Raw genomic sequence first — 13,394 nt, 5'->3', positions numbered from 1 at the left:
TGTGTTTGTTTTTGTAGTGGAAACAGACGTTTTATACTCGTGCTCTGTAGCAACATACAGTTTACAGTTTTGGTACAGTGAAGCATCGATGGGATCTATCACCGAAACCCAGAGCGGATCATCTGAAACAACAACAAATATCACAGACGCACTGACCTCCTGACTTGTAGTACAGTCTGCAGTGTGGCGGCGCAGCAGCTCGCTGTGGCTGTGAATGTGTGGGAGTGTGAGAATGTGCAACAGGAAGTCATTAAAAATTAGCGTAAACATGCTCATGAAACATTTTTCCTGGATAAATACAGCAACCATTCTTAAAAAGAGTCATTGCACTCGGAAGCAAAAAATAAAGACACTGTGTGTGTGTTTATTCAGCCTATATCAGGAGCTCTTAACCTTTTTTCCAGCATGTAACCCACACTGAGTAAATTTAGCCTCAGCCTGGGACTCGAAAAGAGACAGAGTGAATTCTGGTCATCAGGAAACGGGCTGGACTGAAGCCCGTAACCTGCTTTTGAGTTACGAGACTCGCGTGTTAATGAAGCGTTCATCTAGGGGAATCCTGTACTTCATTGTTAATTCAATAACCAATCCTTGGCACACTTTAAATATAGCTGTAAAAAAAAAAAACAGTGTTTATATACAAACAAACTGAGGTTAAGCTTGAGTTCATGTCCATTACAAAGTAATGCAACAGCGACCATGTTTGTTTTTATGGGTGCAATTATAAAGCATCGACTGGTGTCACATACCGCAGCACTTACAGCCTCCGATCATTCATGTTACTTGTTTCTGTCTGGGCTTTTATAAACACAAACATACAGTTATAACAGGAAAACATGAACTATAAAGAATATTAAGCAGAAAAGTAGTAAAAAGTTATATCATAAATGTTCCTACAGTCATATTTTGAAGTAAATGTTGGTTAAATGCACAACTCTCTCAGCTTATTGGCACCATTTTACCCAATCTCAAAGACTTTTTCCACCAACATACACAGATTTGATAGATTTTGACAATCTGCCGGGTCAGGACTTCCAAGATAGCGATGGGCTAGAGCCGACCACCCTGAGCTTCACAACAACCTAACGGAGACGTCACAGAGGCGTTTTAATGATACAGTCTCTGGTCGATATCGAAACAGACTTGGTCGAAGTCATAAATTCTAATCTGCTCTGCGATCGTAATATGTGTTCCCCGGATTAACCTGCGTTTGCAGTCAAAATATTGTGTTTCATACTCCAGAAGTGAAACTTAAAATCCAATAAGATAATCTGGTTAAGGTGTTTACACGACAGTTGGAATAATAAAAGCCTTAATGTGGTTATAATTGAGTTATTGGAGTGTAAGTAAACACACTGATGGAAAAGTTGTGCAGGTTGAAATCAGGACCGCGGTGGGAGTTCAGCTGCTCTGGAGATAAATCTTCTTCTTTAAAAAAAAACAACAACAAGAAAAAAAAAAAAAACTATTTGGACTTTCTCCTCAGATCATTTAGTTTTCGGTCTCAAACTGAAGCAGGAATGTGTGTGAATCTCTCTCAACCCGTCTCATGTTCCTCCTCATTTTTCTCTCTTCCTCTCCGCCTCCTCCTCCTCCTCCCTTCCTCCACTCCCCTATCCCTCCATCCTCTCCCTCTCTGTGGTTCGAATTAGACAATGAAAACAATGAATTTGGTGTCTGTTTCTTTCTCTCTGCGTGTCTCGCCCTCCCCCACTTCTTTCTCTTCATCCAGCTCGCCCTCTCTCTCTCTCTCTCTCCCTCTCTCATAGTGACCCCTGTCATACTCTCTCGCCCATGCCAGCAACCCCCACGTCTCTCTCTCTTTTATTTCTCTTTTGTCTGTATGTTCTGTCTGTTATTTAGTTTTTCTCCCTGTACTCAGATGTCACCATGTCTGCCTCGATTTCATCCACCTTTCTTTACTCTCTCTCTCTCACTCTCATCCTTGTTCGATCTCTCTTTCTCTCTCTCTCTCTCGTTTTCTTTCTGTCTTTCTATGTGATTTCATGCTCCAGCTGCTCTATTATCAGTCTGTCTGAGGTTGTGTTAACATCAACAATACTGCTACACATAGACTGATGGACAGATAGATGGACAGGCAAATAGATAGTAAGATAGACATTCAGCAGGGTGGATCCTTGCTTTTCATTCTTGTTTTCTGTAGCTGTGACGCCTTCTTTAAAGTTGAGTTTAAACAGAAGTTGAGGCTCACTTTGATAAAACACTTAGTTTGTACAGAAACACACATTTTTGTAGTTTCAGGTTGAATTTAATTAGAAATGTTGAGGTGAAATGCAATTTTATTGGAGATATATCTGTTTGTTGATATTATATCGTCATTGGTGCATATGTCAAGCGATACACCTGTTTTTTCTGGTATGTAATGCAAAAAGGATTGTAGTTTTTGGTTGACAACGTGGCCTAAATGTTCAATTATTTAACATGTTAAAGAATATTTAACTTTAAATATACTTTTAATAAAGTTTTTAGTTTAAAAAAGCAGACTTCTGACCTTTTGCAGTGTCAAATTGGTGAAAAAATTGTTTATTTACATTAAATCTCGAGATATATATATATTCCGTAATCTGTGAATTTGTCCCCTCTGAACTCCGTATCATCCTCAAAGTTCCTTTGTTAATAAACTAAAGCATCCAGTTTCCTCTTTGTGTAGTTCTTTATTTAATAATCATAAAGTATATCTCAGTTTAAAAGTATCTTTATCAGGAACTCTGAGGAATGCCAGTTCAAAACCAGCTGCAGGTGTATAATGGATAAAGAATCTGGTACCAATGAAGCACGCTCACATACACAGTTGTAACATGCTTGAAGTTGACTTTAGATGTAAGTTTGAGATCAACATGAGCTCAAGCAGAAACAGGAGTTTAAACGGCTTCAAGATTAATTTAAACGTATATATTGATGGATGTATATTAATTAAGAAGTGTCTTAATCAGGAGCCCTGGGGAACACCATTTTAAACGAGCAACATGTGTTTTGCACAACAACTTCTTCCAAAAGTAAACTTCCTTTGCTGTAACATATAAAGAATCCAGCACGCTCACATCCACAGACACAGTTGGCTTTAAATGAAACATGCTTGAAGTTGACTTTAGATGTAAGTTTGAGATCAACAGGACTCATGAGTTCAAGCAGAAACAGGAGTTTAAACAACTTAGAGATTAATTTAAACATATATTTCAATGGATGTATATAAATTAGGAAGTGTCCTAATCATGGAACACCTTTTAATCGAGCCACACACGTTTTGCACAACAACTTCTTGAAAAGAAATCCTCGGCTACAATGAATAACCAATCTCTCAAACCAATAGCTTTTAATGTGTTTTCATTTTAATTAGACTCAAGAGCTCAGATTGTTCCAGTTTGTAGAGGAACTTTTGAGTGGAAACGAAATATAAGCTACGCAAAGTGTCTTAAACAGGATCCCTGAGGAACGCCGGTTTAAAATGAGTTTCTTTCTCCAAACAAATCTACTTTAATTTGTTGTAGGAAGAACAGCTTTATGTTGGATTTTAAACAGAAATCTTGTATTAATTTATCTGTTTTTAAGTATCAGGAGCTCGAAGCAGCACCACCATTATTGTTCTTACCCGTAAAAGTTAGTTTCTTTAGCTCGTGTTGATCCGAAAATGCTCCAAAAGTTAGAAGAAGTTAGATTACTTTGTCTGTTTGTACACGATTTTAATAACTTCCTCCTTTCCGGATGAAGGTGGTTTCCCCTCGTGGTGATCGGACTCTAAAATAGACCTCCATCTATTTTCTGGAGGGTCCTCAAAGTGACGGGAGTATTTTCTTTATCCTCGGTCACAGGGTGGGAACAAATGTGCTCCGTTCAGAAAAATAATCCCGATATAGTTTCTACAAACTTTCACGACTTTATTGTCTTTCACTTTTATTTCAGCTTGTTGCTAAATATCAACCTAACGCAAACATCTCGCCGCCTCCTGCAAGAGAAACAACCAGAGCTCCAATAAGGAACTCCCTTTGGAAATACGGTGGTTTTATTTATCACGAGTGACCGAAAAGAAGATTCTGTTATTTTCCAGTCAGGGGTGTGTGTGTGTGTGTGTGTGTGTGTGTGTGTGTGTGTGTGTGTGTGTGTGTCGTTTTCTGTATAATGATGTTATCTTGACACTTGTGACCTTTTGACCTTTTTTAGTAGAAAGAAAGAGAAAGTGGGGAAAAAGATTTATGGAACCTGCAGGAAAGGAATTTATTTCTTTTGTAGCCTGTTTCTGTGTATTTTAATTTTGTTTCTGTTTTCTTGTTTCTTTCTTTCTGTTTTCTTTCTTTCTTTCTAGTTTTCTTTCTCTTTCTTTGTTTTCTTTCTTTCTTTCTAGTTTTCTTTCTTTCTGTTTTCTTATTTCTTTCTCTTTATTTCTGTTTTCTTTCTTTCTGTCTAGTTTTCTTTCTGTTTTCTTTCTTTCCTTCCCCATCCTCTTCTCCAGTTTCCTTTCACAATAGATGGACAGAGGGAAATGTCGTCTTCTTTCTCTCCTCCTCCCTCGTTCATTAATCACTCCCTCCCACTGCTCCTCTTTCTCTCCGTCTCCTCAGAAGTTTCTCTTTCCTGTCACACATCTCTGTCTTCTTCTTCTTCTTTTCTTCTTCTCCGCAAGACGATTTCACTCATGAACCCCCTCCTTCTGCGTCTCCTTTCAGTCCATTGCAGTATCCCTCCTTCTCCCCCTCCTCCTTACTCCTCATCTTTTTTTCTTCATCCCTACCTTCCATCTTCTCCTCCCTTGTCTTTCCCTCTTTCTGTCTCCTCCTCCTCCGTCCTTTGTCTCTCTCTCTCGTGTGTGAGAGACAAAATCTTTCCACTGTTGTTGTTTGGATTCTTTCAGGATTTGTCAAATCTCAGCCATGTTTGTAGTTTTTGGAGCTTTTTTTTCTTCTTCTTTTTTTTGCTAATGTGTTGGTATGTAAGTGTGTGTGTGTGTGTGTGTGTGTGTGTGTGTGTGTGTGTGTGTGTGTGTGTGTGTCATAGTTGAAAGAGATTCCAGTTTGTATTTATGTGTTTTTTGAGCTCATGTGAGCATTCAAACATCTGTAAGACTTCCAAAAATGTGGTGTGTGTGTGTGTGTGTGTGTGTGTGTGTGTGTGTGTGTGTGTGTGTGTGTGTGTGTGTGTGTGTGTGTGAACTGCCTCTTTTAACTCAAACACACAGAGCTTAAAAGCAGCATTTCCTGCCTTGGAGGATGAAAGCTGCATGATTATTTGTCCTATGTGTGTGTGTGCGTGTGTGTGTGACCCACTTGAGGCCAACAAATACCACAGGCCTTGCTGTTCGTGTGAACTCTTTCTTGATCTTGTCTTGTGTGTGTGTGTGTGTGTGTGTGTGTGTGTGTGTGTGTGTGTGTGTATATTATTATGGGAGGGAAAAAGTGAGAGAGAACATGTGGGCCTGAATGCATGCACCTGTGTGTGTGTGTGTGTGTGTGTGTGTGTGTGTGTTTTTTTTTTTTTTTTTTTTTTTTTGTGTTTGTGAGGTTGTTCTCTTAATGGGATGGTTGTAGGTTAGGCTGGTAGAGCTCTCCGAACAACTCCACAATTGTGTGTAGTTAGTGTAGTGTAGTGTGTGTGTGTGTGTGTGTGTGTGTGTGTGTGTGTGTGTGTGTGTGTGTGCAGGGTTCATTCCCTTATGCTTTGTTTGGGGTGACCTACAAAAGCCACGGCCACATTCTTTCACACTCCCTCGCTCTCCTCCTTTTTGCTTCGTGCTATAGGCGACATGCAGCGTCACACTGTTAACTTTTATTAAATTAAATTAGACACTTTTATAATTGTTTTAAGTAACAATCTGAGATATTGGGGGGGGCACGAGAGGAAACGACATCTGACAAAAACGCCTGTGGATTGTACTCCAAGGTCGGCACTGAATGTACCAAAACAACGTCTTTAAAAGGAAACTGTGCTTTTAAACATCCTGTTGCTTTAATAATGAGGTTTTTTTTAAATATTCTATTATATTTGAGCTTTTTTTAACAAATACACCTGCACATCGCATGTAGTTTAAGTAATTTATAGCGTTATGGGTCGCTGTAATCATCACATTGGGCTGCGACAACACTGTATGAAACAGTTTTAGAGAATAAAGGCAAATATTACAGCGACATTGTAATAATAAACAAGAATATGGACACAGATACAGACGGCAGCTCAGCAGTGCACCCCTACTGTGGACTCTGGACGTCTAGTATGGATGGATTACAGCGACAAATAACTCCTAATGTGCATATGGCAATTAATGTCTGTATTAGGATAGATGTGATTAGAATTGGGTGTTAGTTGGGATTGAATCGATACTACTACTGCCTCCGACTAAAGATTTTCCCAGTCAACTAGTAGCCGTTAATTAAAGTCAACAGTCGACTGATCGTCAAACATTTATGATATTATTTTATTTAAATATATATATTTTAACATTTTAACATTAGCATAAGTGGTAATCTGAATCTCGGAATAACAACGATCATTTCAACAATATAACAACACACAAGTGTAAATTACTTCTAAAACAAATCCTCACTGACATATTGATACGATGGGTGTTGGATATTGTTAAGAGTTACTTGCAAATCAACTCAGTTACAAACTCGCTCCTCCATCTGAACTCTGTTGGTGTCGGTGGCTCTGTTGCCGCGCTCTGGCTAATCTTCCGTGGTTCAAACAAACCTCCACCGGCACTTTGAGCTCGCAGTCCGGGTACAGTCAGCTGATGGGACCTCTGTGTTGGTGGCAGCAGCTCTGTGTTACGAGAGAGAGAGTCCTCGTGGCAGCTCCTGTTTTACATTGTTTGTTTTTCTGCAAATATCTGACTAAAGAAAGGTGCGCCATTTAAAGAACTGCTTCTTTTAGTGCTATGGAAATTTTGAAACTTATCTTTACAGTACTGTACTGTTGCATTACACCAGAACAGTGAATAAATATATATCTCAAAAGAAAAACAAATAATCAGAAAAACCTCCGTAAATATTACATTCTAGAGACACAATATGAACAATATACTAGGATACACTAAAAATATAATAAAATACGAAGCCTAAACATAGGATAAAAGGATATATTGGCACCAGGTTTTGGTTCCCGAACCTCCACATGATCCTTTTTATTGTAGGTTGAACCAATTAAATGAACAAACTGATTGATCTGGCACATTGTCTGTCAGTTCCTTCCAAAACTGTTAAATCATGAATCATATAAACATTTTCAGGTAAACTTAAAACATTTAAACAGATGACTTATGGTGTCATTTTTCCGGTGAGGACGGCCAAAATGTGGGCAACGTAAAGCTTTATGTTTGGCAGGTTTTTTTTTTTTTTTGCTGCAGTCTCACAACCACAACTTTAATTAGAAATCTCCCGACTTGTCATTAAGTAATTGTCTGGCTCTAAGGGAGGCGTAATTGATGGATGCCTGAAAATAATCGGTTGCACCTTCCCTTGAATAATAAGAGATTAAAGAATATGAAGGGGAAAAAGCACTTCTCTTCTCACCTGGAAGTGGCCTTAAAGACAGTACAGTCTGAGGTTTGACACCTGATGTGTTCATCAGCGGCTGTTTGGGCCTCAGTGGATGTAAACATCTGTGTGTGTTTAGTGTCAGTTTGTCCAGAGTGTTGCCTGTTGGCTGTTTTCCTGGAAATTTGAGTCATGGTGATCAGAGGGATGAAGAGATGTGCAGAAAACACACGCCGAGGTTGAAATCATCAAAATATCCCAGCTCATGCTGTGACATCATCATCGTTTGCATAATCATCATCATCACCATCATCATCATCATCATCGTCATCCTCTCTGGTGACTTATTATTTACCATTATAACATCATCATCTTGGTTAAATGGGCAGCTGGCTTCCACTGAGAGTAACTTAAAACAAGGCAACATCTCTCACATCATCACCATCAATACTACGTGTCCTTTATTAACTGTTTTTTACGGGTCTGTAAAGTGAAGTCAACTCTGTACTGTCTTAAAACCTTTATTCTATATAATGTCCAGCAGGGGGCAGCTCCATTGGTTGCAATAACACACTGATACCATTCAGTCTTATGGAGAAATGAGCCGACTTCTCTCTTCCTGTATGAGCTCAGTAAACAGTTTCCTGATGAGTTTATGGTCTCAATCTCTAGTTTCAGTCTTCTTCCATACAGCATGATGTTCATTTAGTAACTGATGGTCCCATTTAGAGTAAAACAGACCATAAAGCAGGGTATGCTTTAGGGCGGGGCTACAATGTGATTGACAGCTCATTCTCAGTGAGTCCGTCCAGCTCAACGCACCAAACTCAGATCAAACTGTCAAACAGTGCTGATCAGATCTGGATCCAGATTCTGTTACTGCGTTGACTATTTCTCTCCCAAAATCTGTTCACAAACATATTTTTACTGTTTATCTGGAATATGAGATATCCGCTGTAAACCACATTATACATCGTTGGGTGGTTTAATCTGTAACAATCTTTCATATGATGATCATATATTGTGTAATTTTTAAATCTTAATCTGCAAAGAAACTACAGATAGAGGCGATGGATCAGTGGGACCTCGGCGTGAACAGTCAACATTCGTCACTGCAAGGTCACTTCAGGACTTGTTCGCCCACATTCAAAAACATAATGAACCAGTCAAAAAAAAAAAAAAGAAATGTATCTGAGCAATAAATCAGAGCTGAGCGCTGAAGCTCGCAGTGTGAACGTAGCCTCAGGCTCATGTGCAGGCATCCTGGTCAGTGTGGCTGCTGACTTTTTGTGAGTTTTGGGGTTTCATGTATCCTGCTGTAAAAGCTCAATTTCCTCTGTCGCCTAAAAGTTTCTCTCGTCCTTAATGAGAACTTATGTCGTCTGAAACTATCTGGTGTTAAAGAATGTGGTTGAATGACGTCTCTTAAATGCCAGTAAGATTATAAAATCTACAGCAAAACCCAATTTATTTTTCATGAATTAATACAAACTCCATGTAAAACACAGCATGTTACCGGCTCAGATAACTGTAGCCTGTAGCCACTGTTATAATGAGGGACTACTTTATGTTGTAGTAACACGTCAACAGTTAGTCGTGCATTGATCTGTTATGTTTGGGTTCCACCTGTAAATGTCTGTAAAACTAGTGTAATCAGACCACATACACAAAAAACTGGCAAAGATAATTATGAACCTTTTTATTTTTAATAGAAGACACAAGAGTTACCGTTAAACTTCTAATAATAGCCGGGCGATTATTTGCATAAATCACTGAACTCCCCCTGCCTTTATTTTGGGATAGGCCTCTATTTGGGACAGGCCTTTTAATTCCTTTAGCACAAAATAAACTAAACTAAACTCTGACTGCTGCTTCTCTTGAGATTTGTTCAGCAAATTTGACAACCAACATGATTATGATGCTTCAGAGGTTTATTTCCGTCTCGTTTACCGTGTTAGCGGTAATTCAGAATGAATTAACTTTATACTTTGGTGTTTATCGTTTTCGTAAAATATATTGAAAGATTGAATTGTGGAGAATCTATAACTGATCTAATGATGTTCATTATGAACATACTGACAGAAGTTTAAACATTTATATTTGTGTAGGAGATTGAAACGACTTAAAACTCGCTCAAGCGGGCGACTCGTGGGTTTTAAGAGGTTTTATACATCGAGATAATTTCTATAAAATCCAGACCAGGCCTCTATTGGAGACCTGTGTTTATTTGTCAAAACGTGTAGCCACACCAGGCTTTTAAAAGAGACCTGCGTCTATTAGGGACCCTGTTTTTATTGGAAGTTTTATGCTAAGTGGAGTTCACACAACAAAGATGGTGACGATTGGAGACGTGACACTGAAGACTGGATGTTATAAAGCAGACACAGTGTTACTGAAAGATAAAGTAGTCCCTCAGTGTAATTGTGGCTATAAGCTACACTAACCAAGTATATTAGATTATAACGGGATTAATGGAAATATACATGAGTTGTCTTTGTTTTAATATCGGCGCTGTGCATCAGCCTCTAAACACTCCACCATCAGTCGACCACTTAAAGAAACTATTAACCAAAAACTGTCTAAATGTAGTAAAGTAGAAGTTTATGTCGCCTGTAACAGAAGTGTAATCAAAACTGTAAAAAACTATATACTTTAATTTAAAAAAAGTACATCTAAAACTTCATTCATAGCACTTTTTTTTTTTGTCTTCTTCTAAAAGTTGCAAAGTGCTTCTCAGTGATTAAAAGTTTAAAAGGAAATGATGTCACAACGGGGAGTTTGTGATGACTGCGGAGCAACCCCAAATATCAACAGTGCGACAATTACCACAAGAAATACAGCGCTGACGGCTTCATTTGCATAGCCATTTACTGCACATTGTAAAATAAAAAGAGAACAAAACAGGAAAATTATCAGTCAGCTATAATTAATAGAAGACTAATGCTGACTCCATTAAAGTCCTGTTGCTGGTTTAGGCTGACTCAGCGCAATCCAGAGAACACATTGGACTCCCTGAGAACAGATTAACTAGGCTACGACAGCATAATGAGGCCAATAACAAGCCGGGTTTTTTATTAAAAAACAACACGAGTTTTGGTTTGTGTGTGAAAATCAAACAGAGGAATCAGTCATGTTTTATTTTTTTTTATTTAACAGGCCGTCTGCTTCCAGGAAAGGGAATGACTGTCACAGAGAGCGAGAGGCAATGTGTCACAGAGTATTTACTGGAAACACCGGTGAAGTCATAATCAGAGGCTTCTTACTATTCACTGCTGAGTCGGAGATAAAGAGAAACAGAAACAGAGAGAGAGAGAGAGAGAGAGAAGTTAGTTCATCTGTACAGAAAGAGTCTAAAACGTGGCCATACTCGGAGGTTTGGGGGAGTAATAGATTACATGTAACAGACTTATGTAAGCAGGGAACGACAGTAACACCATTCTGAAGCCACAGCTGCACTCGTATGCTCATTTTTATGTCTTTTCCTGGTTTAATTTAGGATTAAAATGTTATTTTTTGAGGTAAAAACTTAACAACTCTACTATTATGGTAGTTTTATTCCATATTTGTACCGAATAAATAGTTTTTACCATTAAAATAATACGTTTTTTGCCTTTTTATAACTATGAAAGGTGCAATTTACAGTCTGTAATGTAAAAAAATCGACTTTATTCTATTAAATTCCTTTAAAATGTTGCATAATACATATTTTGCTATGAGATATGAGTGTTTTTACTGTTACAGAACTACTTTATTTAACCTATTTTCAGTCTTTTACAATCACAGTTTGACAGTTTTTCTTTAAAATCAAACATAAAGAATGTCTCGTTTGTGTCCATATTTGTCACCATTACATTGTTTATCAGCACTTTTAGTCGTTTAACTCGAGCTGAACATAAAGCACCTGCACACATTGACTCCACTGTATGTTTACACATTATATTTAAAGATAAAACTCGTCTTTAACGGTCAGTTCTGTGTGTAAAGTAGTCGACACACACTTCTTTCATTACCTCCTGTTTTTAGAGCTCACACCACCATGCTCCAGCACACCTTGTGTCCTTTAATGCAAAATGACAACGCTCCTGGTTTGGAGACCTGCTGAAATCCCCTGATGGCAGAATCTGTGTCATTTTGTATTAAATAGATTGTGTTTTGGAGCATAATGTTCTAGGGTGGCCCCTGAAATGAGGCATTGCATCATGCGCTGATATATCCACAGCAACAGAACGAGCAGCTCTCATTTGACTCGTGTTCGACTCCAGTTTTTATTCTGTTTATCTGACAACAATACACCTGTAGCTTTATCATAAACCCATTTTATTTCTGTCTTTTTATTGTTGATTTTTTTTAGAATAACTTAAAGGACAAGAGCCGTTAGCAAAAGCCTGAATGTTGCTTTGGTTCTTCATTTTATTTTCCAGATCTTTTAAGTTCATCCTGATAATTTCCGACAGTTTACAGTTCGTACACAATTATATAATTTAGTTTATTTGGTTTATTTGACACTATATATATATATATATATATATATATATATATATACAAAATGTTCAAATATTCAAGTTAATTGCTGGTAAAACTTTTGAGTCTTTTAGTCAGTGATTTAAATTAACATATACAGAGAATAAACCTTCCAATTATTAACATGAATTCATATTTTTTTAGGTATAAATTTAGGGATTTATCCTCTTTTCTGGGACTTTTTAAGAAATTAAAAACCATCAAAATATAGTTACCCCCCCATATTTGTTGATCATCAATTTTATGTTTTTAAATGTCAGATGAGGAACTAAAAAAGCAACAATTGTAAGTGAATTTCTCTAAATTTATGAGAAAAATCCTTCAACTCTTTAGGAATAAAAACATTTTAAGATTGTGAATGTCATTCTCTTCTTGGAGTCATAACTCTATTAAACTTGAACACACAGACATGATACACATATTTTCAGATTCAGTGATACTTGTGCTTTCTGAGGATGTAATTATGTCTCAAATAAACATCCATAAATCTGCTGCTACAACAAAAAGAAAAGACGCTCATTGCTTGCAGAACTTGCCTTAGAATCATCATGTTTTTAACTTGTTTTCATTATCAGAGTAATCCGGTGATATTTGTCTTTACATCCGCATGTAGGCTGCAAACAGTAACTGCTAACGGCTAATTCGGCTTACTTTTAATGGTGCCAATTTGCTAAAAATGTAAACAAAACATACGAAAACGGGGGCTGAAGCTGCAGCCGACTGTCAACTAACTGACTCCATTATACTTCTTGTTTACATCTCTCAAAGCCCCCAAATTTGTGTAGTTTCTGAACGAGCTGAAGATGCTAGAAAAAGAGATACAGACAGTTGTACTTGTTCCCAACAACAATAAAGCAGCAGCTCCCTCCTCCTTCCTCTTCCCTTTCATTGATTAACTGATAAGAGAGTTAACGGCCTTATGAAGTGATACGGTTTGTGTGTAATCAAATACCATCGACAGCCTTATAAAGTCGGACGCCATTAAAGCTACAATCTGCTCCTCTTCCTCCGACGGAGCTCGTTTTAACTCCACGTTCAGATCAGACTGTGAAACGGCCGGAAAGTCGCACATTTGAACAACGTGGCGGCAATATCTGCGGCCGGAGAACGTCGATCGATAAGCGCGAGGTCAATAAATGCTTCGGCAGCTGCTGTTGGTGACTTTACTTTCTGTTTTGGAAGCAGAAGTTTCCTCCCCTTCCTACCCCTCCCGCCCCGGTGGCCTGCTCGCTAACAACAACAACACAGCTGAATATTTAACCTACGAGGGATGAAAAGCCCCTGTTCTCATGCCAAAGAAAGCAAATGACAAAGCAGTTTTATTGTTCCAGTAGTTAGCGCGGTGATATATTGCCTCCTCGCTGGACGTTTCTCCCGGATCTCTGCTCT

General features: G+C 38.2%; 1 protein-coding gene across 1 annotated transcript in view; it reads left to right on the top strand.

Annotated features, from left to right (window-relative positions):
• dachb (dachshund b) overlaps window positions 1-13,394 on the top strand; it is a 93,511-nt gene that overhangs the window by 20,977 nt on the left and 59,140 nt on the right. The window lies entirely within an intron of this gene.

This window comes from Dicentrarchus labrax, unplaced genomic scaffold (genome assembly GCF_905237075.1).
Source record: "Dicentrarchus labrax unplaced genomic scaffold, dlabrax2021, whole genome shotgun sequence".
In the NCBI taxonomy this organism is placed as follows: Eukaryota; Metazoa; Chordata; class Actinopteri; family Moronidae; genus Dicentrarchus; species Dicentrarchus labrax.
This window is presented reverse-complemented; position numbering and strand designations above follow the sequence as displayed.